Below are 25,239 nucleotides of genomic sequence, written 5' to 3'. Positions count from 1 at the left end.
AACAGTCTATGTGGATAGAGCTGTAGTATTGAAAACAGGAGAAGGGTCTCCTGGGTTCTGTAAAGTTCACCATACAATCTAATTGTACAATCTCCTTTAGATATACCATCAACTATGTAATGTAAGGGCCTGCCTGATTGGATACAGAGTGATTGACTAGATAGGCGTTTCCTCCTATTATATAAATTTGGTAAATCTAAAGGAGATTTTACAATCAGACTGTATATTGTATGGCCATGTTTATACACCTAAAATTACTAGTTGCGCTTTCAGTGCCCTTAATTGTTAATGGCACACCAAACACAGAAGCAAACACACATTTTGCCATGTAAAAAACAAGGTGCAAATTCTACAAAATGCACAGTAAAAGACATGTGTAAGGATTGAGGTATGATGAAACAAAATGGCTGACCGTATGTCTTACTAATTACTTGTATTTCTCTCTGTAAAATAAGGACTAGTCATCTATTGTCACGTACTCATCAAGAAGAGGCCGCATCAGCCCTAAAAAGCAGTCTACGCCCAGAAGATTGTCTTATCAGCTGATAACACCCGGAGAATTGTCTTTACTTTGAAAATGTTGTTTTTTTTTTACATTTGCTGATGTTTGCTCTTTTCTGTCTATAAAAGATGTAATAAACAAGCCTCAGAGCCACAGTCAGTCAGAGACAGTCAGAGTTAACGACGGACTTCTGAGCAGAAATACTGAATACCTCTGTGTCTCTTTGCTCGGATAAGAACTCTAACTAACAATTGGGAAACGGTAACATAACCTGACAAATAGGTGACTTGTTGAGGTCACACCTAACATTTCTGGCGCCGCGAATAGGGACTCGCTGAAGAAACTACAAGAGGCGAACGAACATAAGGACGGAACGAAATGGTCGGGCACATCAAAGAACCACAGACAAATCCTGCGCAGGTAAGAAAAGCTTTATTTTCTTATAAACTCTGTGCTTCTTAGATTTGTGCCCACCTGATCTGTCTGAATTGTTCTTCAGGTAAACACCAACCTCTGTAGTATGCGGGTCTTGAACTTAATATTTTGGCTTATGTTACCGTTGTTTCTTGTCTGTCTACTTGTCATCTGTCTGTTGTGAATGAGATAAGCCCTGTTTGTATGGTGTGAATTGAAACATATATCATCCCAATGGGTAACGGAATGCGCCCTTAACTCGTAAGAGTACTTTGGGGGTCCGACACTTAAGTTTGATATACGCTTTTTGATTCATGAGCCTAAAAACGGGTTGAAAGTATAAGTCCTGACTGCCTCAATAAAGCAGGAATAAGAAACGAATGCTGAGAGATTCCATGGTAATGGGACGGAAATAAGGTCTCCACAAAGTCCCGGAGACCTAGTCATATGTGTTTGGCCACCAAAAGGGAATGCTTGTATATGTTGTAGCTGTCAGTCTGGTCATAATATTTGTCAGTTGGCTAGCATATAAGGTAATTCGATTTCAGAAATCTCATCTAGGAGAGGTTTTTAATATTTTGGCACCCTAGGAGGAGAAGGCAACGAGACACTTAGTAAGTGATCCAAACGCCACCTAGGCAGGACTGTCAAAATGGGCCAGACACATGGTAAACCCCAGGAGGAATCTCAGAAATGTTATGCTGTTAAAGACATAATTACAATGTTGTATGGGAAGGATAAGGCACAGGGCACAAATAGGATTCTCAAGAAATTGGGGATGGATGGAGAAAATGGATTAAGTGTAGAAGGTTGGGAAGAAATAAAGAGAGACAGACAGGGAGAGATATTGCAGAACGGATGGGTATCACAAATACAATGTTTAATTAAGGTTTCCAACAGGGCTAAAGAGGAGGGATGGGAGTATTGTCAGGAAAAGGGTGGATGGGATATGAAGGTCCGACACAAAAGTCTTCCTTCTGCTCCCGGCGATAGGGTAAATACGGGAGATACTCCACCTCCTTATAACACTACCACACCAGGTAATGAAAGACCAAAACTTTATCCTTCCTTAAGAGGAAGAGGATGGGTATGCCGAGTATGCGGTACCCAGAATACAGACTGGGCACAGGAATGTGTACATTGCGGCGCTCAAAGACCAGAGCCCGTAGCTCCAGTCCATAGTCGGACTAGGGTAATACAAGTAAATAATCCAAATGCGGGTCAAGCAGGACAGCCACCTACAGTGACCCGACAAGTCGTTCTGAGGACATGGACACCTTGGTCGGCTGACACTCTTATGGCATTAATACAGAATGCTCCTGATCCCGTAGCAAAACCTGCCGCATTCTGTAGATTCGTGACACAATTACTAGACACACATGAAGCAACTTGGCAAGATGGGGAAGATTTGTGTAGACATAAAATGACACTAACAATGTTTAATAAATTGCTCCACATAGACCACAAGGGGATCCAGCGGCAGATCCGCCAGGAGTACATCCCCGTCATATAGACTCTAGACCCCTGTTTATTGCTCAGTTACGAGAATTTTGCCAAGGGAAACAGCAGGAAAGGGGTTCGACAGCGCCCATAAAACAGGCCCCAGGTCAGACTGTTACAGAATTTTACCTCAACATGGAAAGCATGATGGCTGACGAAGGTCTAGATTTAGCCTTACCCGTCACCATTAGGGCTTTCAATCGACAGTTTATGGAAGGACTAGTACCCCAAATAGGTGACAAACTGAAGGCATGTACTCCCGAATGGAGAGCCATACGGGACAGAGGAACATTGTTGCAGAAAGCACAAGGCATAGAGGCTGATTTAGCAGAAACTAAACACAGAAGGACACCGGGAGTTAACACTGTTGCCCGGGTCAATGAAGGAGGGAATTCCTCCCGTAAACCTCTTACCTGTTATTACTGCAACAAGGTGGGACATATAAAAAGAGACTGTAGGAAAAGGATAAAAGACGAACAGGAAGGAAACACGGACAGAGACACGAGGGACTACAGACAGAGGCGTACCAATGATAGGGACGATCCGACCGCATGACTTGCCCCAGTCCTAGCTGAATCAGAGAACAAAATGCTCCACATGTTGATGAAGGTGGAAGGTAAACATATTCCTTGTTTGGTTGACACAGGAGCGTCACGCAGTCTGTTGTCTGATTCAGTAGTCCCTCCACACATGACGTCCCGTGACACCATACCCATAAGTGGTTATGACGGTCTTTTGTCCGATGCCCCACTGACTGACTAAACCTTTAAAAGTAAAAATAGAGAATGGCTACCGCCTGACACTTGTGTATTGTTGCAATATGTAGATGACCTATTGTTATGTTGTCCGGATAACGATACTTGTTTAAAAGCCACTCTCTCATTGTTACAATTCCTGGCTGAAAAAGGGTGCAAGGTGAATAGAACTAAGTTACAGGTATGTCAGAAAAAGGTTGTCTTTTTGGGCCACTGTATATCCCAGGGTACTCGACATCTCACTGAAAACCGAGTCCAGGCCATAAGACAAATGAATATCCCACGCAACTTTAAGCAACTTCGTATGTTTCTGGGAATGGTATCATATTGTAGACAATGGATACCACATGCCAGTTCTCTGATGCAGCCATTATATGATTGCTTGAAAATAGTACCCTATGTACTCACAGAAGCAGGTCATGAATCTTTTAGCACCTTAAAAAGGTTACTAATTTCGGCACCTGCGATCGGGATCCCTGATTATACCAAAACATTTCATTTGTACATTGCTGAAATCACGGGACACGCAACAGGGGTGTTGACACAACAACACATCAAACAAAGGCCGGTAGCATACTTCTCGGCGGCTCTCGATCCTGTCTCTAGAGGATCACCGTCCTGTGTACGAGCAGTTGCAGCAGTGTCAATTATCATTGACAAATCCTCAGAAATTGTCTTAGACAATCCTGTAGTGGTACATACCACACATGACATACACGCCATCTTATCACAGGTCCAACCAAAACACATATCAATGGCAAGGCAGCTGCGTCTACAATGCACCTTGCTCCTACCCTCCAATGTTACCTTTCTTTTAACTTAGCACAGCTTTTACCATTACAGACAGATTTGACAGGGGGGAGTAATGATGATAATGGTGTAGATACAGCACAAGATACTCAGGATTCTGACACACTTTCATTTCATGACATAACATCTGATGAACACGATTGTTTCCAACTTATGGAACAAGAAACCACGGGGTTCCCACATGTCACAGACATACCCATTGCAAATGCAGAACACACACTGTACATAGATGGTAGTAGATTTGCCGATGACAAAGGTAAATATCACACAGGTTATGCTGTGGTAACGGACACACAGGTAATTGAGGCAAAGTCACTACCAGCACACATGTCGGCACAAGAAGCGGAACTAACCGCTCTAGAGAAAGCCCTAGAACACTTAGAGGGACAAGAAGGGAACATTTACACTGATTCCGCATACGCCTACGGTGTTGCACATGATTATGGCCACATATGGAAAGCTAGAGGTTACCTTACAGCAGCAGGCACACCTGTTAAACATGGTGAAGGAATCAAAAGAGTCCTGAACAATCTTCAAAAGGTTATAAGAGTAGCCATCATGAAGATAGCGGCACACACGAGCGCAAAAACAACTGAGGCAAAAGGAAACGCATTTGCAGATTTAACTGCAAAGAAGGCAGCTCTAGGGGAAGTAAGCCCTGAGACCTTAGCCACGGTACAGGTGAGTATGCCCGAAACCACATGGCAGCAGCTAATGGAACTACAGGAACAAGCAGGGGCTATTGAGAAGGACCGTTGGGTTAAGGAGGGAGCTGCACCAGGCCTTGACAATGTATGGAGAGAAGGAGACAAAATATGTCTACCCGGTTCTCTATACCCCGCAATGGCAGCGGCTGTTCACTTACCCACTCATGTCAGCTCCAATTCTATGTATAGGATTGTAAGCCAAGGATGGCTAGCCCCTGGATTCAGTAGTACTGCAAGGAACTACTGTGCTGCATGCCAAATCTGTCTGATTAATAACCCAGGACAGAGAGTGAAAACCCCACGTAAACATCAGGTTCGGGCCCAATATCCCTTTCAGAGACTGCAGATTGACTACATACAAATGCCTAAGAGCGGCCCCTTTGAATTTGTTCTCGTGTGCATCTGCCTATTTTCAGGCTGGCCCGAAAGTTATCCTGTGAAATCAGCTACGGCAAAAGCCACCGCCAAGAAACTGATTACTGAGCTGATACCTAGGTTTGGTCTCCCAGAAACAATAGAATCAGATAGGGGGACACATTTCACGGGAGAAATAATGCAAAATGTGATGGCAATGTTAGGGGTTCAACAAAGTTTTCATACTCCTTACCACCCACAGAGTTCAGGATCAGTAGAAAGAGTAAATGGTACAATCAAGCTGAAAATACAAAAAGCTATGCAGGAGTTGAACAAACCATGGCCTGAGTGCCTAGCTTTAGCTTTGTTCTCTATTAGGTACACCCCAACAGGAAAAACAGGGTTATCCCCATATGAAATACTGTTTGGAAGTGCACCTAGATTAGGTTTATATTTTCCTCAAAGTATGCAATTACAATGTGATAGTTTAACTACGTATGTAATACAGTTGCAACAGCGTCTGACTAAAATCCACAAGAGTGTGTATTCTTCTCTTCCAGACCCTAATTCTGTCACAGGTACACACGATCTACAACCAGGAGACTATGTGTATGTAAAGAAACATACCAGAAAGACACTGGAACCAAGGTTTGAAGGTCCTTTCCAGGTGCTATTGATTACAGCAACCTCAGTGAAATTGGAAGGGAAACCTACCTGGATCCACGCTTCTCATTGTAAAAAGGAGCCAGTTGGCAAATGACAACATGTATCTTTTTATTGTTTCAGTAATTCTGGCTAATAGTTTGGTTACCTCACAGAATAAAATACACAAGGATGAAGGATTTTCTAAAAAAATGTTATTACTGAAGTTTAAATATGCTTATGCCCAGAAGTCAGGATATGAGAAATGTTGGATCTGTAGCAAATTACACCCCAGCACAGCAAGTATACCACTGATGGCAGTTCCTATAAACTATACTGATCTTGCTAACAGTAGCATTAACATAATTAGAACAAATACCAATGAGACAGTAATGTTTAAGTCAAATGGTCTCGCCTTTTCCCCTGATTGGTGTTTCAACTTAGGGAACACAACGGGAGGAAATGGAGAATGCCAAGACAGCAAGTTTAATTTGTCCATTGTCGTATTAAATGGAAGATTCTATCCCAGTAATTCCAGCACACACCAGACATTATCTGACTTCCTCACTAACATTGTGGATAATAATGTTAGGTGGTTAGTATCCAACTTATCCCTCTATGGATACACCTCTCGTTATAGAAATGATATCAGTTCAAGATCAGTAGCTCTAGGAAACAATATATACATCTGTTGTGAGGATAAATGTTATACTTGGATACCTAGAAGAGCTCAGGGATGGTGCTACCTCGCAAGTTTAGTACCAGTAATGGGAGTAGTAGGTGATGAACGAGGTGATCACCTATTAGAAGCTAGCATGCATCCTAGATATCCCCTCAGGTATCGTAGTAAAAGAGAAATATTCCTGAAGAAGGACATGGCATGGGCTTGGTTCCCGTCCTGGACAGGATGGGGTATAGACTTAATGAAAAGACTAAATAACTATACAGGAATTATTAATGATGTTTTGGAGAAAAACTCTGATGACATTACTAAGTTAAATCTGGAGACCAGAGCCATCAGACAACAATTAGAATTACATGAATTAGCAATTGAAAGTATGAGTGCAGCACTGACAGGACTCTGTGAAACTACTGAGGACTATGAGTGCTGTACTTGGATACATAACACCAGCATTGAGGTACCTGATTATTATGACATCATTGCACAACACCGTACGGAAGTAAAGAATTTACAAGAGAAGGCCCGAAATATTGGTCGCGACTGGGATCCGTTTGGTGGAACTTTTAGTTTCTCAGGGTTATTCTCTTGGGTTAAGAAGGCAGCAATGACGATTATAGTGGTGCTCTTATTCGTATTTTTCTTTTATGCATGCTTTAAGTTGTTTATGTGCTTTTGCAAGAAAGCCAAGGTAAATGATGCGGAAAAGATGGAACTTTTGTGAAGATAGGTAGATTTAGATCCTTGACATCACCCATCTGTCAGAAAAGCCACTCTTCCTGAATTTTAGATGTTGGTACTGTCCAGGGGGATGGGTGTATACCCCTCTGACAACTCGCGGTCAGGGAGAGTACTCTGGATATAGGCTGACTAGAACTTGTTCAGGTGGACCCAGGGCAAGAGGGAGGGGTGATGTCAAAGGGGGAAATGTAAGGATTGAGGTATGATGAAACAAAATGGCTGACCGTATGTCTTACTAATTACTTGTATTTCTCTCTGTAAAATAAGGACTAGTCATCTATTGTCACGTACTCATCAAGAAGAGGCCGCATCAGCCCTAAAAAGCAGTCTACGCCCAGAAGATTGTCTTATCAGCTGATAACACCCGGAGAATTGTCTTTACTTTGAAAATGTTGTTTTTTTTTTACATTTGCTGATGTTTGCTCTTTTCTGTCTATAAAAGATGTAATAAACAAGCCTCAGAGCCACAGTCAGTCAGAGACAGTCAGAGTTAACGACGGACTTCTGAGCAGAAATACTGAATACCTCTGTGTCTCTTTGCTCGGATAAGAACTCTAACTAACAATTGGGAAACGGTAACATAACCTGACAAATAGGTGACTTGTTGAGGTCACACCTAACACATGCAACCCACAAAACGCCAAAATTTCCCATTAAAGCTGGAGTAAACCTGCTGAAATATATATTTTTTTCAGACCTGTAAGAGAAAAGGCATAATGAGCTAGTATGCACCGCATACATAGTTGAGACCCCGGCACCTGGCTCTCAATAGCCATGCCATTAAAACCAGCGATGGTAAAGCAGGATGAAAGATTGGACCTTGAGATAGGAGGTCCTCTCGCAACAGCAGTCGCCAGGGAGCGTCTGCCACCAGACACACCAGGCCCGCTGAGGCCAATCTGGGGCAACCAGGATTACTGGAATCCCCTTGGCTTCCACTCTGCGAAGCAGATGTGGCAACAGTTTCAGTGGAGGAAAGGCGTAGATCAGCTGGTACTGATCCCACGGAGCCACCAGCGAGTCTGATGCGTCTGCCCACGGATCTCTTGTCCTGGACACGAATCTTGTCACCTTCCGATTGAGACAGGAGGCCAATAGATCCACATCTGGTGTTCCCCACTTCAGGCACAGCTGCCTGAATATCTCCGGATGCAATGCCCATTCTCCTGGGTCTAGCATCTGGCGGCTCAGATAGTCCGCCTGACAATTTTCCACCCCCAGGATGTAAATGGCCGACAAGGCCGGTACATGTCGCTCTGCCCACCGAAGTATGTGAGCGACCTCCCGAGCAGCGGCTGAGCTTCTTGTTCCCCCTTGGTGATTTACGTACACCACAGCCGTGGCGTTGTCCGACTGTATCCTGATCGGACACCCTTGAAGACTCAACGACCATGTGTGGAGGCACAGCCTGATCGCTCTCAATTCGAGCAGATTGATCAGCAACTTTGATTCTCCTGTCAACCAGAGGCCCTGAACCGACTGAATCCCCATCACTCCACCCCAGGCGGATAGACTGGCGTCCGTAGTGATCACCATCCATTTCAGAGGAAGGAACGATTTTCCGGGCTGAATCAGAGATCAGATCGGAGAGTCCCTGACTGGCTGGCTCACCTGGATCTGTCGATCCAGGGACAACTGAGATTTGTCCCATTTCAACAAGATCTCCTTCTGCAGGACTCTGGTGTGGAACTGGGCATAAGGTACTGCCTCAAAGGAGGCTACCATGAGTCCCAGTACTCGCATGCAAAAGCGGAGTGACAACCACTTGCAGCACAACAGTAGTTTGACCGCAGATCTGAGAGTCTGCAGTTTGTCTGAAGGGAGAAAAACTCTCGCTTCCCTGGAGTCCAATAGCAAACCTAGGTACTCCAGATGCTGGGTCGGCACAATCACCAACTTCTTTAGGTTCAACAGCCACCCAAATTCTTGCAGGGTCTGCATGGTGATCGCCACATCCTCCTCTAATTCTGAGGCGGAAGATGCTCTCAGGAGGAGATCGTCCAGGTAGCCCACGATCGCGATCCCGCGTTGTCGCAGCAACGCCACTACTGGAGTCATTACCTTGGTAAAGACTCGGGGGGCTGATGCCAGGCCAAAGGGAAGAGCCACAAATTGTTAATGGGCTTCCAGGACTGCCAAACTGAGACATTTTTGATGCCGAAGGCATATGGGTATGTGCAGGTACGGACGTACCCCTTCCTTCTTGGGAACCACAAACAGATTTGAGTAGAATCCCTGAAAGTGTTCCGATTCCGGAACTGGTACAATCACCCCCTGATTCAGCAAGTCCCTTACCGCCCCCAACAGGGCCTGCCGGTGAACCGGGGATACAGGTATGCTGGAGGGGGAAGAATCTGTTTGGCGGGCAAGAGGGAAACTCTATCTTGTAGCCTGTGGAAATCAGATCGCAGACCCATTGGTCGGATAACCGGTAGGACCTTCATGCGGTAGCACTTTTGTTCGCAGGCTTGTTAGGCTTGCGGTTCCAGGGACGCTTTTGATCATCTGTGGGCGTCCTGTTGGGCTGGGGGCGTTTGGTCGAAGCCCCAGGCTGACGAAAAAGTCGCTTGTGAGCGGAAAAAGAGGGCCCTTGCCTGTGGCGTCGCTCCTTAGTCTTCCTGGCCTGTGGGAGTAGAGTACTCTTACCACCAGTGGCATTTTTAATAATGTCATCCAACGAGGCTCCAAAGAGCCGGTCGCCAAGGAAGGGAAGATCTGTCAGGACTTTCTTGGATGCCTGGTCAGCAGACCAGCATTTTAACCAAATCAGGCGCCTCAGCACCACAGCTGACACTGAAGCCCTGGATAGCAGAGGGAGAGTATCCAGGGCCACGTCAAAAATGTACTTAAGGCCTTGCACTAGTTGGTCTGCTAGTTCCACACAGACAGGGGAGGCCTGTTGCTCTCCCAATTCGCAGTGCAAAACGTAAGCCCACTCAGTCAGTGTCTGCGACACCAGTGCAGATGCCAGTACAGGTCGCACGGCTGACCCCACAACCGTAAACAAGGAACGAGCCACCGCCTCAACCTTCCTATCCATGGGATCCTTGAATGCAGGAGTCCCCTCAACTGGGATCCTGGTTACTTTATTTAACCTGGATACTGGGGGGTCCATGACTGGAGGAGCCGACCATTTCTTGAGAAGGCTTTCCTCAAAGGGGTAACGCTCTGCCATGTATTTGGGGACCGAAAAGGTCCGTTGCGAGCGACCCCATTCCTTGTAAATGAACTTATCAAAATAAGTCAGATACGGGAACACCTTAGGTGAATGTGCTGGCTTGTGGGACCCCAAAAGGAACCGCTGGCTCCTGAATCTTCAGGGTATCACGCACAGCTGTGATAAGTGCTCCAACTAGCGCTTTATCGCACACGGACCCGGACGGGGACTCATCCTCACTGTCTGAACGGTCCTGGTCATCTGACAAGACAGAGCAGGGGTCACCGGCCTCAGCAGGACCCAAGTCTGTGTCAGAGCTCTCCCCAGAGGACAGGGGGGGGGGGCAGGGGCCACTTTTTAGCACCTTTCTTCCCACGCACCACCTCTATCTTGGCAACGAACGAATTGAGGACCGCCGCAAGGGTGTCCATAGGGACCACGCAGTCTGCAGGTGACCCGGTTGCAATTGCCTGGATTTCGGGGGAAGAAACACCAGTTTCTGAAGCCATGCTGACCCTACCCTGTCTGCCACCCGAAGGGGACTTAGGACAGTGACAGTCCCCCACGCTGTATTACCGCAATGCCTGAAGGTCCCCAGCGCAGATGCAGAGATAGCAGAAAACTGTGTCGGTGGCCGGCCGGTCGCACGATCGTTGGCGATCAAACACACATGTTCAGAACACAGGAAAACCTTCCCAGCACCCTGTGATGACCAAACAGGAAGCAGAGGGCACAGGGGCAGCCGCTAGAGCACAAAAACGTGGTCCGGCTACAAGAAAATGGGCGCCGGTGTTCTTAATATGGAATCACCAGGAAAATGGCAGACTGAAGCCAGAAGTCAGTCTGACCCTTGCCCATACTTAAAATGGCCGCCGAACAGCGCTATGAGGGACTAGGAAGAACATGTGGCAGGCTGAGCGCTGCACCAACACAGGGACATGACTACACAGAAATCCAGCAGGACTAAGCTTCAGGACCCAGGCACCCAGCACAGCTAAAACCCCCAGGTGAGAGCCCAGACACACACACATCGCTCAGCACATATACAGCCCCCCCCCCCCCCATGAGGGGGGAAAGGAGGGAGTTAGGGACCGGGGAGAGAAGAGAGGGGGGTGAGGGGGCCCCCGCATCGACCTCCCAGGGAATGCCCAGCTGCTTCACCCTGCCAGGCAGGGAGAGCTGTACTTACCAGTCCTGAAGCCGGGAGACATTCCATGGTAGTCAGCTCCTGATCAGTACAGGGAAGACTACTGGCCTCGGCATACTGTGACGCAGACATCAGTAGCCCGGTCATATGTATGCCCCGGAGCATAAGCTCACCGACCACTTCTGGAGCTGAGGTATGTCATGGCCTGCCGAGCCTTAGCTGCGACCTGCACACACTTGCTGGCCAGACTGGAAAGACTACAAGGATAAGTGAACCAGCCTGTCACCCAGCCGGCTTTTGATAGAAGATCACAGGATCATTCATCTTGCACAAAAAGCTAGGCTTCTGCATCAAAAAACCACAGACCTATGGGCCCACAGGGTTCCTGGGTCTATCTCCTTCACTAGACAAGAAAAAACTGAGTTCTGCCTGAGCAGGCTGTGGGTTGTAACCTAGGGACCGCCCCTCGGGCGGAACTAAAAGTTCTAAAGTGTTGTGTTACAACTTGCCTAGTATCTCCAGTGATAGGGCTAACAACCCATTGGTTACAGAGAGGAGCTGTGTCGGTCGGTGAATATAAGAGAAAGCAAGTTTGAAAGGGGCAACAATTTGGAGCACTGTTGGAAGGCTTGTCCATGTCTGGTCAAGAAGCAGCCTTTACCATCCTCACCTTTATACGATGTTGTGGCCGAGGGCCTAGGAAACACTCAGAGACACCACCTCTGGAACTTGCTGAGCCCTGTCTGTTGAGTGAGGACTGTTCTGCTAAATTCACTGCTGACAGGGGGGGAGTTAGTACTATTTACATTCCACTAGTACAAGAAGTTCCTCTATAGTGGTACTTGCCCCTATATAAAGGCTGGGCGCTTGGACTCAGTGTCCTGAGGAACATTCCTGTGGATGTTCATGTGGACATTATTGTAGACCCTTTAGATGACACTGCCACCAACTCAAGTGATAGTGTTGATTTTCTGTTGACCTTGTATACACTACTGAGGACACTGTTGCTGGCTTGGGTGAGGGTGTTATGTCTACCCATGATAACCCCAAGCACCTGAGTCCTCTGAACAACTTGAAGCTGTTGAGAACTCTGATGCTAATCTAGAGGATAGTGGTGAGGCCAGTCATCCAATTAGATCAAACAGAGAACAGTTACCTGCCAGATATTTTGATTATGTAGCATGAATTTTTGTTGTTCCGTCAAATTTTCCCACTGTATTTTTGCTGTTGTTGATGCCAAGGACAACATTTGTTAAGGAAAGGGGGGAGTGTAGGCAGGTGCAGTTTGTCCTCCATCCTGTATGTGTTACTGTGCTACTATGCAGATGGAGTAGAGGCTTGGAGGAACAGGGAAGCGCCAGGAAAGTGGTGATCCAATTGGACACTGCAACACTGAGTGACCTCTGGAAGCCATCGATAATATATACCAGTGCCCTGTTGCATTCGCTGGAGTAGCAAAGTGGCTAGGTTAGGGAAAGAAACACTGCTTGCTGGGACAGTGAACTAGCTCAGGCAAAGGTACCTGTTAGAAAAGGGATAGATTAGGGACACTGCTATCTGTCGTGTCATCCTCTGGACTTGCACTGCTCTTCCAATTGTCGTTTGCACTTCCACCCTGCCAAACAGCCACCCCCTGCACTGATGCTGCTCTGGTAATGTAAGCCATTGCTGCTGGAAAGTTGCCACTAACATTGTAAGAACTTCCGCACCTGTGCTGCCAGTGTTACTGATACCATACTGTTTGGAACTGTTATCCTCAGTACTTTGCCGCTGTTACTGCAGACACATGTACTGCCGTTTTTTCAGCTTGGGTGCAAACCACCTGGCCCATCCCACATGCATTTTCTGAATACCTTTTCAGCAAGGAAGTATCACACTTCAATTCACTTCTTAAGATGAAGAAAGGTTTAGTAAAACCATGTATGATTCACAGTGCACTTTCTGGCATTTCCAGTTTTTGGCTGAACAAAAACTAGAACAAACAATGACACTTGTTTTGTTTCTTTAATGGTCTTTAAGCAAAGAAATGCAAACTTACCTTTTGTGGAGTATTCTGCTAGTAGTACTGTACCCTATGTGCTTAAGCTGCAATGATAGCAAATTGGGTGTTTATAGGCCATGGTTGAGATACTTCTCTTTGTGTCCACAGCAAAAACTATCCAACATATTACCATTCAAGTGTGTAGGGAAGCGCTGCAAATCCCCTGCAACCGCGTGCAATGTATGTGCTTGCTGCACATTTCTTTGCCAAAAATGGGGTTTAAACAGGCAGTGAGGAGGCATCACATCACCTCCTCACTGCCTGTCAATTTAAAAGTTATCTAAATGTGGATTGCTTTTCAGAGGAGTGGTGGGTTTAAATTCATGTCTAAACCTCGACTTAATGGCGTGTTAATATTATTATAATACTAAAAGTGAACTCTGTTTTTTTTATGGTTTTTATTGCATAGTTACATTGTTCCAGTTTGGCACAATGTAAGTATGCTTATCTCCTTGTCAAAAATATTTTATTGAACATACAATAGAGTATTTTAATAGGTTAAGTACATAATATACAACAGAAGTAATGAAGCTCAGAGTTATATATTCAATACAATGTAAATTATATATTCAACTATAATTACTACTATAACAAAAACTCATATTAATGGTATGGTTTATTAGAGGAATTCGCTTCTTAAGTAGGAAAGAGCTTCAAAATCATAATAGGAATAGATAGAGAAGAAAGGAAAGATAGGAAGAGAAGAAACTAGGAAGGGAAGAAGAGAGGTCCGCAGGGTTGAGTCGAGGGGTGGGGGAACCTGTACAAGTTTTTAGTAAAAAGCTACTGTATTTAAAAATGATCTACTTCTAAACTTCTCTCTCCAAAAAATACAGATGAAAAGTTCTTGCAAGAGATGAGGTATTATTTTCAAATTATTTTGACAGCCTGTGTCTACTTCCACCTTCCCACTTTGCTGCCTCTGTCAGTGTCTTCAGCATTCCCACTTTCAGATGCCTGGCTGTGTCACCAACAACTGAACCTGGTTACATGCAATTTTTATTTTTAATAATATAGCTGCTATCTAGCCACTTCAGCCCCAGAAGAATTTACCCCCTTCCTGACCAGAGCACTTTTTTTGCGATTCGGCACTATGTCACTTTAACTGACAATTGCGTGATCCTGCGACATGGCTCCCAAACAAAATTGACATCCTTTTTTTCCCACAAATAGCGCTTTCTTTTGGTGGTATTTTATCACCCCTGCGGTATTTATTTTTTTGCGATATAAACAAAAAAAAAGAGCGACAATTTTGAAAAAAAAATCATTATTTTTTACATTTTGCTATAATAAATATCCCCCGAAATATATAAAAAAACTTTTTTTTCCTGTTTAGGCTGATCGTAAAAAAAAAAAAAAAATCGCAATAAGCTTTTATTGATTGGTTTACACAAAAGTTATAGTGTTTACAAAATAGGGGATAGTTTCATGGCATTTTTATTCATTTTATAATTTTTTTTTTACTAGTAATGGCGACGATCAGCGATTTTTATCATGACTGCGACATTATGGCAGGAAACATCGGACATTTTTGGGACCATTGTCATTTATACAGCAATCAGTGCTATACAAATGCACTGATTCCTGTGTAAATGAGACTGGCAATGAAGGGGTTAACCACTAGGGGGCAGTGTATGGGTTAAGTGTGCCCTGGGGAGTGTTTCTAACTGTGGGGGGCATGGCTACGTGTGTCACATCACTGATCTCTGCTCCTGATCACAGGGAGCAGAGATTAGTGACACTGTCACTAGGCAGAACGGGGAGATGCTTGTTTACATTAGCATCTCCCCGTTCTTATTCCCCGTGAGGCGATCGTGGGTATCCCTGCAGTGATCAAATCCGCGGGACCTGCGACCTCGACTCGCTGAGCTTGCTGCAGGCGGAGCGCATGCCCACTGACCGTTTTGTTAGTTTGCCTGTACGAGCCCTTCTGCTGACGCATGAGGCGGTCGGCAAGAGGCTAGAGTACAAAGTACACAATAAGGTGAAATTGATAAGACAGGAGGTAGAGTAAGGTTGCAGAGAAACAAAGTGGACATATAAAAACAAATCATAGATCATCTCTTATGATTTGTAGGTTAATAAGCCAAATGAAAACATGATGTATTGTATGTGCTGATTTTATGGTCTAAAATAACTTTATTTTAACAGGTCACTGGTATGATGCCTGCCATGACTTCCCATGAACTTGCTGTAAAAAAAATTATTGATTAAACATAACATGTTGTGTTTTGCAATCTCATCTTACCTTTTTATTTATTTTTTGTGTGTGAAGCCATGGTAAAGCTTACTTAGTCATACTGTATGGTATGTTTGGTTTAGAATCACTGTATGGTTATCGTTGCTGTCTGTCTCTTTGGGAAATGTTCCCCTTGCTTCCTCTAACAGTAATACAAAATAGCAACTGCATGTTAAGATCAAAAGGTAGCGATCATGGAAACTTAGGGGTTGATTTACTAAAATTGGAACACTCAGAATCTGGTGCAACTGTGCATGGTAGCCAATCAGCTTCTAACTTGAGATTGTTCAATTAAGCTTTGACATAAAACCCTGGAAGCTGATTGGTTTCTATGCAGAGGTGTACGAGATTTTGCATGCTCCAGTTTTAGTAAATGCCCCCCTGATGTCTACAATTTTTTTTTACTCCACAGCCAGGGGTGGACTGATAACCCATGGGGCCCCTGGGCAATAGGAGATTATGGGGCCCCCAGGCAATCCGAGATTATGGGGCCACACAGTATACAATCACACAGTATACACATACATGTACACACAGTATACACAGACATGTTTCTATTGGCTGAGAAGGTACTGGAATGGTGGGGCAGCTATAATCTTGTGATTTGTAGACCAAAAGGATGTCGGTAAAGGACATTTCAGAGACAGATGTAAAAAAACTTTGATTTTTACATACTGTCCCTGATTTTACTGAGGCTAGCAACCCTGATGGGGCCCCCTAATGGCTCGGGGCCCTCGGGCAGTGCCCGAGTGGCCCAATGGTCAGTCCGCCCCTGTCCACAGCAGTGAAGGCTGGTGGGTTTTTCTTTTGGGGGGTGGCAAACAACCACCCACCCCGTGGGCGGGTGGCGGTGCAGCACTACCACTCCCCCGGGTGGCGGGCGGCACGGCACTACCACCACCCGAGCCCAGGTGGGTGGCATTCCGATACTTACACGATCTAGGTGGCGGGCTGTTGTGTCCTCCAGCAAGGTCCGCCCGCGTGCGGGCAGCGGCTCTAGTGTCCGCTCCTACAGCAGCTTCCTCCACCATATTTCTCCTGTCTCGTCTGCCTAAGTGCTAGGCATCCTGTAGGATCGTCTGACCTTTGGCCAATCGGGAAACAGGCCTCAAGACCTGCATTGTGATTGGCAGGGAGGAACTTTAGTGTGAAAATAGCAAAAATTTATTTGCTATCGACACACAACTGGGAGGGCTATGAGCGCAGTTCTCTGCGCCCCAAGCCCACCCTTTTTGAAGCCTATTAAAGCTTTTGACTCTAATCATGTGCTTCAAAAAAACACCCACCCCACATTGGAATCCATAGTCTGGCGCCCTGATATGTAGATGGATGGGGGGGTGGCGCCCATGTGCCCTCTATGGACTGGCCACCACTGGGTTTCTTGACACATTCCTAATTACATATGAGTGGTTGTAAGGCACGTCTTCTATTAAGTATACTTTAGTAAAAATAATGAGGCTCAAGGAAAATAAGAGAGAAGTGTCAAAGCAATTGTAGAATAACTCTTAAAATATCCCAAAACAAATTGGTCCTTTGGACAGTAAGCAGGGCCAAGTGATGCCACGGTACAACAGATCATGATACTGCAAAACACAAGGAATACTTTCTTATACTTTTGGATATTATAGACAGCAACAAATAGTTATTGTGTGCAGGTGCTGGGGCCTAAGGCAGCTGTAAGGATACAGCCATCAGCCAGCAAGGGTTCTTAAAGCGGAGTTCTAGCTTGTAAAAACATACAAATACTGTAGCTGCTGACTTTTAATATAAGGACACTTACCTGTCCAGGGATCCTGTGATGTTGGAAACCTAAGCCAATTTGCCTATCGGCTTTGGGTGCAGGCGCTGGCATTGCAAGTAAGGTAAACTGGCAGTGAAGAATTCAGGCTTTCTACTGCACATGCGTGAGTCACGGTGCACTTTCAGAATGGTCCTGTCCTCTTTTGGGACACACACAGGTCCCAGAAGGCAGCAGGGGAAGGAAGAGGACATGGTTGCACCCTGCATCAAATGCTTATTTGCAGAAGAAAGATTATATAACAGGCAATAACAGACATACAGTACATCCAGAAAGTATTAACAGCACTTCACTTTTTCCACATTTTATTATATTACAGCCTTATTCCAAAATGGATTACATTTATTATTTTCCTCACAATTTTACAAACAATACCCCATAATTACACTGTGAAAGAAGTGTTTGAAATCTTTGCAAGTTTGTTAAAAAACAAAAACAAAAAATTACAAGTACATAAGTATTTGCTCAATACTTTGTTGAAGCACCTTGGGCACCAATTACAGTTTCAAGTCTATTTGAGTATGATGCTACAAGCTTGGCACACCTATGTTTGGGCAGTTTTTTCCCATTCTTTTTTGTAGGACCTCTCAAGCTCCATCAGGCTGGATGGTGAGCATAGGTGCACAGCCATTTTCAGATCTCTCCAGAGATGTTTAATTGGGTTAAAGTCTGGGCTCTGACTGGACCACTAAGACCCCTTTCACACCACACTGCCCATAGCGTCGGCGGTAAAATTCCGCTATTTTTGGCGGCGTTTTACTGCCGGATTTGCGGCGCAATTTGGCCGCTAGCGGGGCGCTTTTACCCCCCCTAGCGGCCGAGAGAGGGTTAAGACCGCCAGCAATACGCCGCAATAGTGGCGTTTTGCCGGCGGTATTACAGCGCTGCCCCATTGATTTCAATGGGGAGCAGTGGTGGAGAAGCGGTAAACACACCGCTCCTTCACCGCTCCAAAGAAGCTGCTGGCAGGACTTTTCCCCCGACGTCCTGCCAGCGCACCGCTGTAGTGTGAAAGTCCTCGGGCTTTCACACTACAGACAATGGTGCAGCTTTTTTAGGGCGGATTGCAGGCGCTATTTCTAATGCTATAGCGCCTGCAAAACGCCCTGTTGTGAAAGGGGTCTCAAGGACATTCACAGAGTTGTCCCTTAGCCACTCCTTTGTTATCTTGGCTGTGTGCTTAGGGTTGTTGTCCTGTTGGAAGATGAGGTCCAGAGCGCTCTGGAGCAGGTTTTCATCAAAGATGTCTCTGTACATTGCTGCATTCATCTTTCCCTCAATCTTTTCCTCAATCCGAACTAGTCTCCCAGTTTCTACCTCTGAAAAACATCCCTACAGCATGATGCTGCCACCACCATGCTTTACTGCAGGAATGGTATTGGCCAGGTGATGAGCAGTGCCTAGTTTCCTCCAGACATGACGCTTGCCATTCAGGCTAAAGAGTTCAATCTTTGTTTTACCAGAGAATTCTGTTTCTCATGGTCTGAGTCCTTCCGGTGCCTTTTGGCAAACCCCAGACGAGCTGTCATGTATCTTTTACTGAGTAATGTCTTCCATGGGCGTCCGCAGAACTTTTTTCAAGGGGGGGCATAATTTTAGGGTCTCCCAATGCGCCGCCCCTTTTCGACAATGTCATTATCACATTATCATGGTCAGAGGTGCAATCCCTAGGATAAGTAATGGATAATGGCCAACAGGCCCTCTTACCAGACCCAGCGAAACAAAACCAGTGATCCCTCCGGCTAGACGATAATTCACTCGCCCCGGGGTCAGTAGTGTAGCATGTCTGTACCCTGGCAGTGACTCAGTCTTTCTCTCTCTGGTGGTGCGGGGCAGCATGGCTCTCTCTGGTAGCATGGGGCAGTGTAGTTCTCTCTCTGGTGGCACTGGGCAGTGTGACTCTCTCTCTCTTTGGCTTCTACCCAGCACACTCCTTGTTCTTTTTCCTGTAGCACTCTCTCCCTCAGTTTTTTCCCAGGCTACAGTCTCTCATTCTCTCTTTTGATCGAGCTGTATCCTCCACCCTGTGGAAAATGGGGCCACCAATCTTTGGGACTACATGTCCTATGATTCTCTCCTCTCCTAGTCTCCTTTGATTGGCCCTCAGTTATGGCCAATAGGGAAAGAACAGAGCGGGCAGGAAGCTGGGCGAGGAACCTGGTGAGAGCCGTCGTCTCTTCTCTCTGACAGGAGAAAGGGGGGGTGACCGGGGGAAACCTGATAGCACCGCCGCAAGTTCTCTGCTGGACTGAGCACGGAAAAGAGCCCTCAGTCACACTACACTGATAGGGGGCTTGGCAGAACCTTGATGGCGATGGAACTGTGTTGAATTTAATATCTCATCCCTGATTCCAGGGGGGGGCATTTGACCCCCCTTGCCCCTACCTGCGGACGCCCATGGTGTCTTCCATCTGGCCACTCTACCATACAGGCCTGATTGGTGGAGGGCTGCAGTCATGGTTGTTCTTCTGTAAATTTCACCTCTCTCCACAGAAAAACGCTGGAGCTCTGTCAGAGTGACCATCTTGTTCTTGGTCACCTCCCTCACAAAGGTCATTTTATCCCAATCGCTTAACTGTGAGACCTTATATTTATATATATATATATATATATATATATATATATATATATATATATATATATATAGGTGTGTGCCTTTCCAAATCATGTCCAATCAACTGAATTTACCACAAGTGTAGAAACATCTCAAGAATGATCAGTGAAAACAGGATGCATCTGAGCTAAATTTTGAGTGTCATGGCAAAGGCTGTGAATACTTACTGTATGTACATGTGATTTCTTTTGTTTTTTTAATTATAAATAAATTTGCAAAAATTTCAAACAAACTTCTTTCACGTTGTCATTATGGAGTACGGTTTGTAGAATTTTGAGGAAAATAATTAATTTAATCCATTTTGGAATAAGGCTGTAACATAACAAAATGTGGAGAAAGTGAGGTGCTGTAAATACTTTCCGGATGTACTGTAAAACATCAGTTTAAACATGCAAAAGCGGACTCAAAACCAGGGCCTTACTCCCTATAAAGTCAAACTTGGTGAGCCTTCTGAATGAGAGTGAAATAAAAAGAATGGATTAGTTCTTATTTATTATATTTCCCTCTGAGCCCCCACCACACCCAATGGCCCACCAATGCCTTTAGCCTCTCTATGGGATGAGGCCTTCTCAAGGTCTGCATATTAAGCATCCATATATTATAAGAAGACAAAATATCAGACGGAACATTCAGTTACAGTCTGTCAAGAGCGTGCAAGTGGAATGTTGGGTAAGCCTCTGCAATTCTTGCAAACAAAGATCTGCATGCAACTATCTAACTAAATACCTGGTACCTGGTTTTGAAAAGGTATCTGTTCCCACTTCTGGTCAGATGCGCAGCAGCGATCTGAGATGGAAGTTCAGTCTCTCCTTCTTCCCCATAAGGCTTCTGGGACACATTACAGGCCCCGGAAGACTGCGTAACCATTCAGGAAACCAGCTGTGAAACCGCAAGGCACTACTGCCGGTTTCCCTTACTTATGGTGCCAGCGCCTGCACCCGAAGCCGATTGAAAAATTGGCACAGGTGAGAACATCGCTGGATGCCTGGACACGCAAGTGTCCTTATATTAACCTCCCTGGCGGTATGATTAGTTCTGATTTTAGGTGCTGAAGGCGGTACAATTATTTTGCATGGAAATTTGGCATTTTATATTGTAGGCCTGCAATTCTAAAGCCGCGTACACACGGGCGGACTGTCTGTCCAACTTAGTCCGTCGAAACACATTTCAGCGGACAGTCTGTGTGTGGGCTTCAGCGTACTTTTTCAGCGTGCAGTCTGGCGGACTAAGTATTTCGGAATTTCCGTAATATTGTCCATCCACCTTTGGTTTCAGCGGACAGTCCGCTCGTGAGTAGGCTAGTCGGACGGACTAAGTATGACGCATGCCCAGAAAGGATTTACAGGGCGGAAGCGCTCGGTCTTGTAAAACTAGTGTTCGTATTGAAGCTAGCATATTCGTCATGCTGCTAATTTTGTGTTTTTTTAATATAGCCCATTCTTTTCTTCTTCATAATGCAAGAAAAGTGAAGTAGCTTTGCTGCTTATATTCACACAGAGTTATCCCAAATGTTTTTATTCATCCTCATCCTATGATTAATATTCCAATTTTAGAAAAATATGTAAAAAAAAAAAAAAAAAAAATAAATAAAAAAAATATATATATAAATATATATATATATATATATATATATATATATATATATATTGAAAAATTTATAGAATTTATCTATTACTATATATTTTTGGAACTACTATTGTCAGTTTAAAATTATTTTTGATGGACTTGCGTTTTTTTTGGCCAAGCAGGACTATGTAAGTAGAGATAGATAGATAGATAGATAGATAGATAGATAGATAGATAGATAGATAGATAGATAGATACCCAAACCAGCATTTTAGCTTACACATGATTAAATGTTCAAAATCAGCAGAGCTTCCCCTCATTTCAAATGTTAAGCCTCAAATTTACAGCGACTGCACTTCCAAGTGCACTTGCAGTGCTTTAAAAATTGCACTTGAAGTTAGCATATTTATATTAACATGAACGTGTGTTTTGTAAATAACCCCCAGAGTCTTTTGACATGTACCTGCCTACTCACAAATAAACTCTGTTTTTTTAATCCAAAATAACAAAAAAAAAACATACAATATTTTTGGAAATAATAAATATTTATTTTTCGTCAGAACAAAACAAAATCAAGAGGGAGGCAACACTGGAGACAATTTTGAAGTTTGTGAAGCCTTTTGTCCCCCAGGCACACATCAAGTGAGTGGCCACCAAAATTCAGAACCTGTGGAACATGTAAATAGGGAGCACAACATGGTCCTAGAATCCCACAGACCAGGAACAGCAGCAGATGAGATCTATGTCCCCAGACTGTGGTACTACAACAGCCTGCGTCTTCTGTCAGAGCAGACTGAAGCCAGGCAGTCACTTCCGACTCTTCCATCTAGCCTTCCCTCCACGCTTCGCTGGAGGCTGTGCCTCTGGTGGTGGACTTGTGGTAGGAGGAGGAGGAGGAGGAGGAGGAGGAGCAGTAGGGTCTGTGTTGTACAGTCTGGTGGTCGGTGTTAGCTCACCCTTCAGACCCCGTTGAATCGCATCAAAAAAAATGGCTTCGCACAAGTTGCGTGTGCCTTCTCCATTTCTAGCAACTTGCTTGCCAAATATGTACCGTAGGCCTCCTCAGGATTGGGGGGTTTGCTCAGCACTTGGGTTGCTTTTTCGTATAAGTGCCAATGACTCCTCCTCTGTCTGCGTCATCCTCCTGGGCCTTTTGCTGGCTAGGCGGAGGGGAGGGACCTGACTTTCGGTCCGACTCCTGCTGGGCCCAGCTAGCTCCTGTGTGTGGCTGGTCCCGGCCTCCTCCTCCATACCACTGGTCCCGGCCTCCTCCTGGGTGAGCTCATCCTGTGTAAAAAACAAACAAATCAATAAATAAAATATGTCTATATTTTGAAATCATCAATCACTAACAATTTTACAGTTCTCACTTGCAAATACATTTTTCTTGAAATACAAAAGGCTATCATTTTGACACCATCATTTTTCCATCAGTTCACCAAGATTTGAGCCACATTTGTGGAAACTACTGTATCCTTATATCTAATTTAATTTGTGATGAAATCCTAGATTTGGAAGCAATTCAAACATTGAACTTTACATCATTAATATTTGAGCAATCCTAACTTTAGAAACTAAAATATACCTGGCTCCAGCTGGGCGCATCAACTTCGTCCAGCAAGGAAGGGTCTGGATCTTCCAGGGATGGCTCACCTGAGGTGGAGGGAAGGGTGGAGGGAAGGGTAGACGGAAGAGTGGAAAGTGACTGCCTGGCTTCTGACGTGTCATCCAGAAAACGCAGCCTGACGTAATACCACAGCTTAGGTACATAGATCTGATCTGGTGCTGCTCCTGATGTTTGGGAGTCTAGGACCTTTTTGCGCTCCCGCCTATACACGTTACGCACGTTCTGAATTTTGGAGCTCACAAAGTTAATGTCTGCCTGGGGGAGTCGGGTTTTCACAAACGTCAAAATTGTCCCCAGTGTCTTCCTCCGGCCAGGACGGCTGGCATATTGTGGGTGCTTGGAATCCCACAGGCTCCTGTGCGACTCCAATATATCTATAAATGTGGAGAGGAAGGCCTCCTCCTTAAAGGGGTCTGGAGTATACTTTTGCATTTTGATTTCTGAAAAAAAAAAAAAAAAAACATAACTACTAATGTCAGACCAAATGCACACTATTTATATTGTGACAATGTAGGTGAGACCCACACTACACCCACACACACACTACCACACACGCTACCCCCCCACACACACACTACCCCCCCACACTACCCCCACACACTACCCCCCCCACACACACACACACACTACCCCCCCACACACACACTACCCCCCACACACACACACTACCCCCACACACTACCCCCCACACACACACACTACCCCCACACACACACACTACCCCCCCCCACACACACTACCCCCCCCCCATACACCCACCCCCACCCCCACACTACCACACAAAACACCAACCCCACTCAACCACCAATCCACATAAAAATCAATTAACCATCAACAAGGTGAAATCTCACTATATACATTCCTAACGCAGGCTTAAAATTAAAATAAACTAAAAAGATAACCATCTTACCGTCGCGTGTAGCACTCGCTGCTTCCGTTCGGACAAACGTACGGCCTCGCGGTAACGCTTTATATACAGCGCATGCGTTCAAGCTCCGCCTGCGTCGCCCACCCCTGATGTTCCGTGTGACCGTATTTCCCTGCCCCTTTTACCCTCGTTCCGCTGTGGGAGATTGATAGATGAAAATGGCGGACGGAATTTCAATGAGCAGCGTGGAGGAAAGCCCTCAACCCCATGCTTCCGGAGCAAGGAAGAGGTATAAGGCCACAAACATGGCCTTTGAAGAGATGGTGGAAATGGTGGATATATTGAGAAGGGAGGATTACGATGGGGAAAATGGCCCGTATCCCAAACCCAATATCCGCAAAAACGGCATCATGAATCTAGTTGTCGAAACTTTGCAAAGCAAATTTGGGGTCCGAAGAGGCAAGGATCAGCTCCGGAAACGATGGTCCGACATCAAATCCAGGGAGCCGGACCAATACCATCGAATCAAAAAGGCCCTGAAAAAAAGTGAGTAAACTCCGCGTTTATCGTGACTGTCGGACATAATCGTTCGTATAGGTATACGATATATTTGTAAATCTGGCGAATTTGATCGTTCGTGTGGTTAATAGTTCATGTAATGAGCGAATATGCTTGTTCGTATATGTGGACGTAAATAGCATGAATTTGTATATGGTGTAAATTTATCTGGTGTTGGATTAGATTTTAATTAGTTATTAATTTTTTTGTATTGTTCATGATAAACTGAATTGTCACACTCAGTTTAGGATATACATTTTTAATAAAGTTTCATAAATTTATTCAGTGTAATGTAGTCTCAATAAAAAAATGAGATAGATAGATAGATAGATAGATAGATAGATAGATAGATAGATAGATAGATAGATAGATAGATAGATAGATAGATAGGTAGATAAAATGCTGGTTCAACATCTGGACTGGGAATCATTTAGTGTAGTTTGGGACATCATAGAACATTTTTTGACATAATCACACACAGGTTCTCCAGGGGATGATTCGAGTGTGTCCGTCTGTGAAA

At 45.0% G+C, this 25,239-nt stretch overlaps 1 long non-coding RNA gene across 1 annotated transcript; it reads left to right on the top strand.

The window, feature by feature from the left end:
- Positions 1–405: 405 nt before the first annotated feature.
- Positions 406–7,626, top strand: LOC143974653 (uncharacterized). The gene is made up of 2 exons (XR_013272260.1): positions 406–922; positions 5,603–7,626. It is a non-coding gene; the product is annotated as an uncharacterized LOC143974653 (long non-coding RNA).
- Positions 7,627–25,239: the final 17,613 nt, after the last annotated feature.

Source organism: Lithobates pipiens, unplaced genomic scaffold, assembly GCF_037356315.1.
Source record: "Lithobates pipiens isolate NorthernLeopardFrog02 unplaced genomic scaffold, aLitPip1_a1.2 Scaffold_13, whole genome shotgun sequence".
Classification (NCBI taxonomy): Eukaryota; Metazoa; Chordata; class Amphibia; order Anura; family Ranidae; genus Lithobates; species Lithobates pipiens.
The sequence above is the reverse complement of the archived record's forward strand: the minus strand, read 5'-3'. Positions and strand labels throughout refer to the sequence as shown.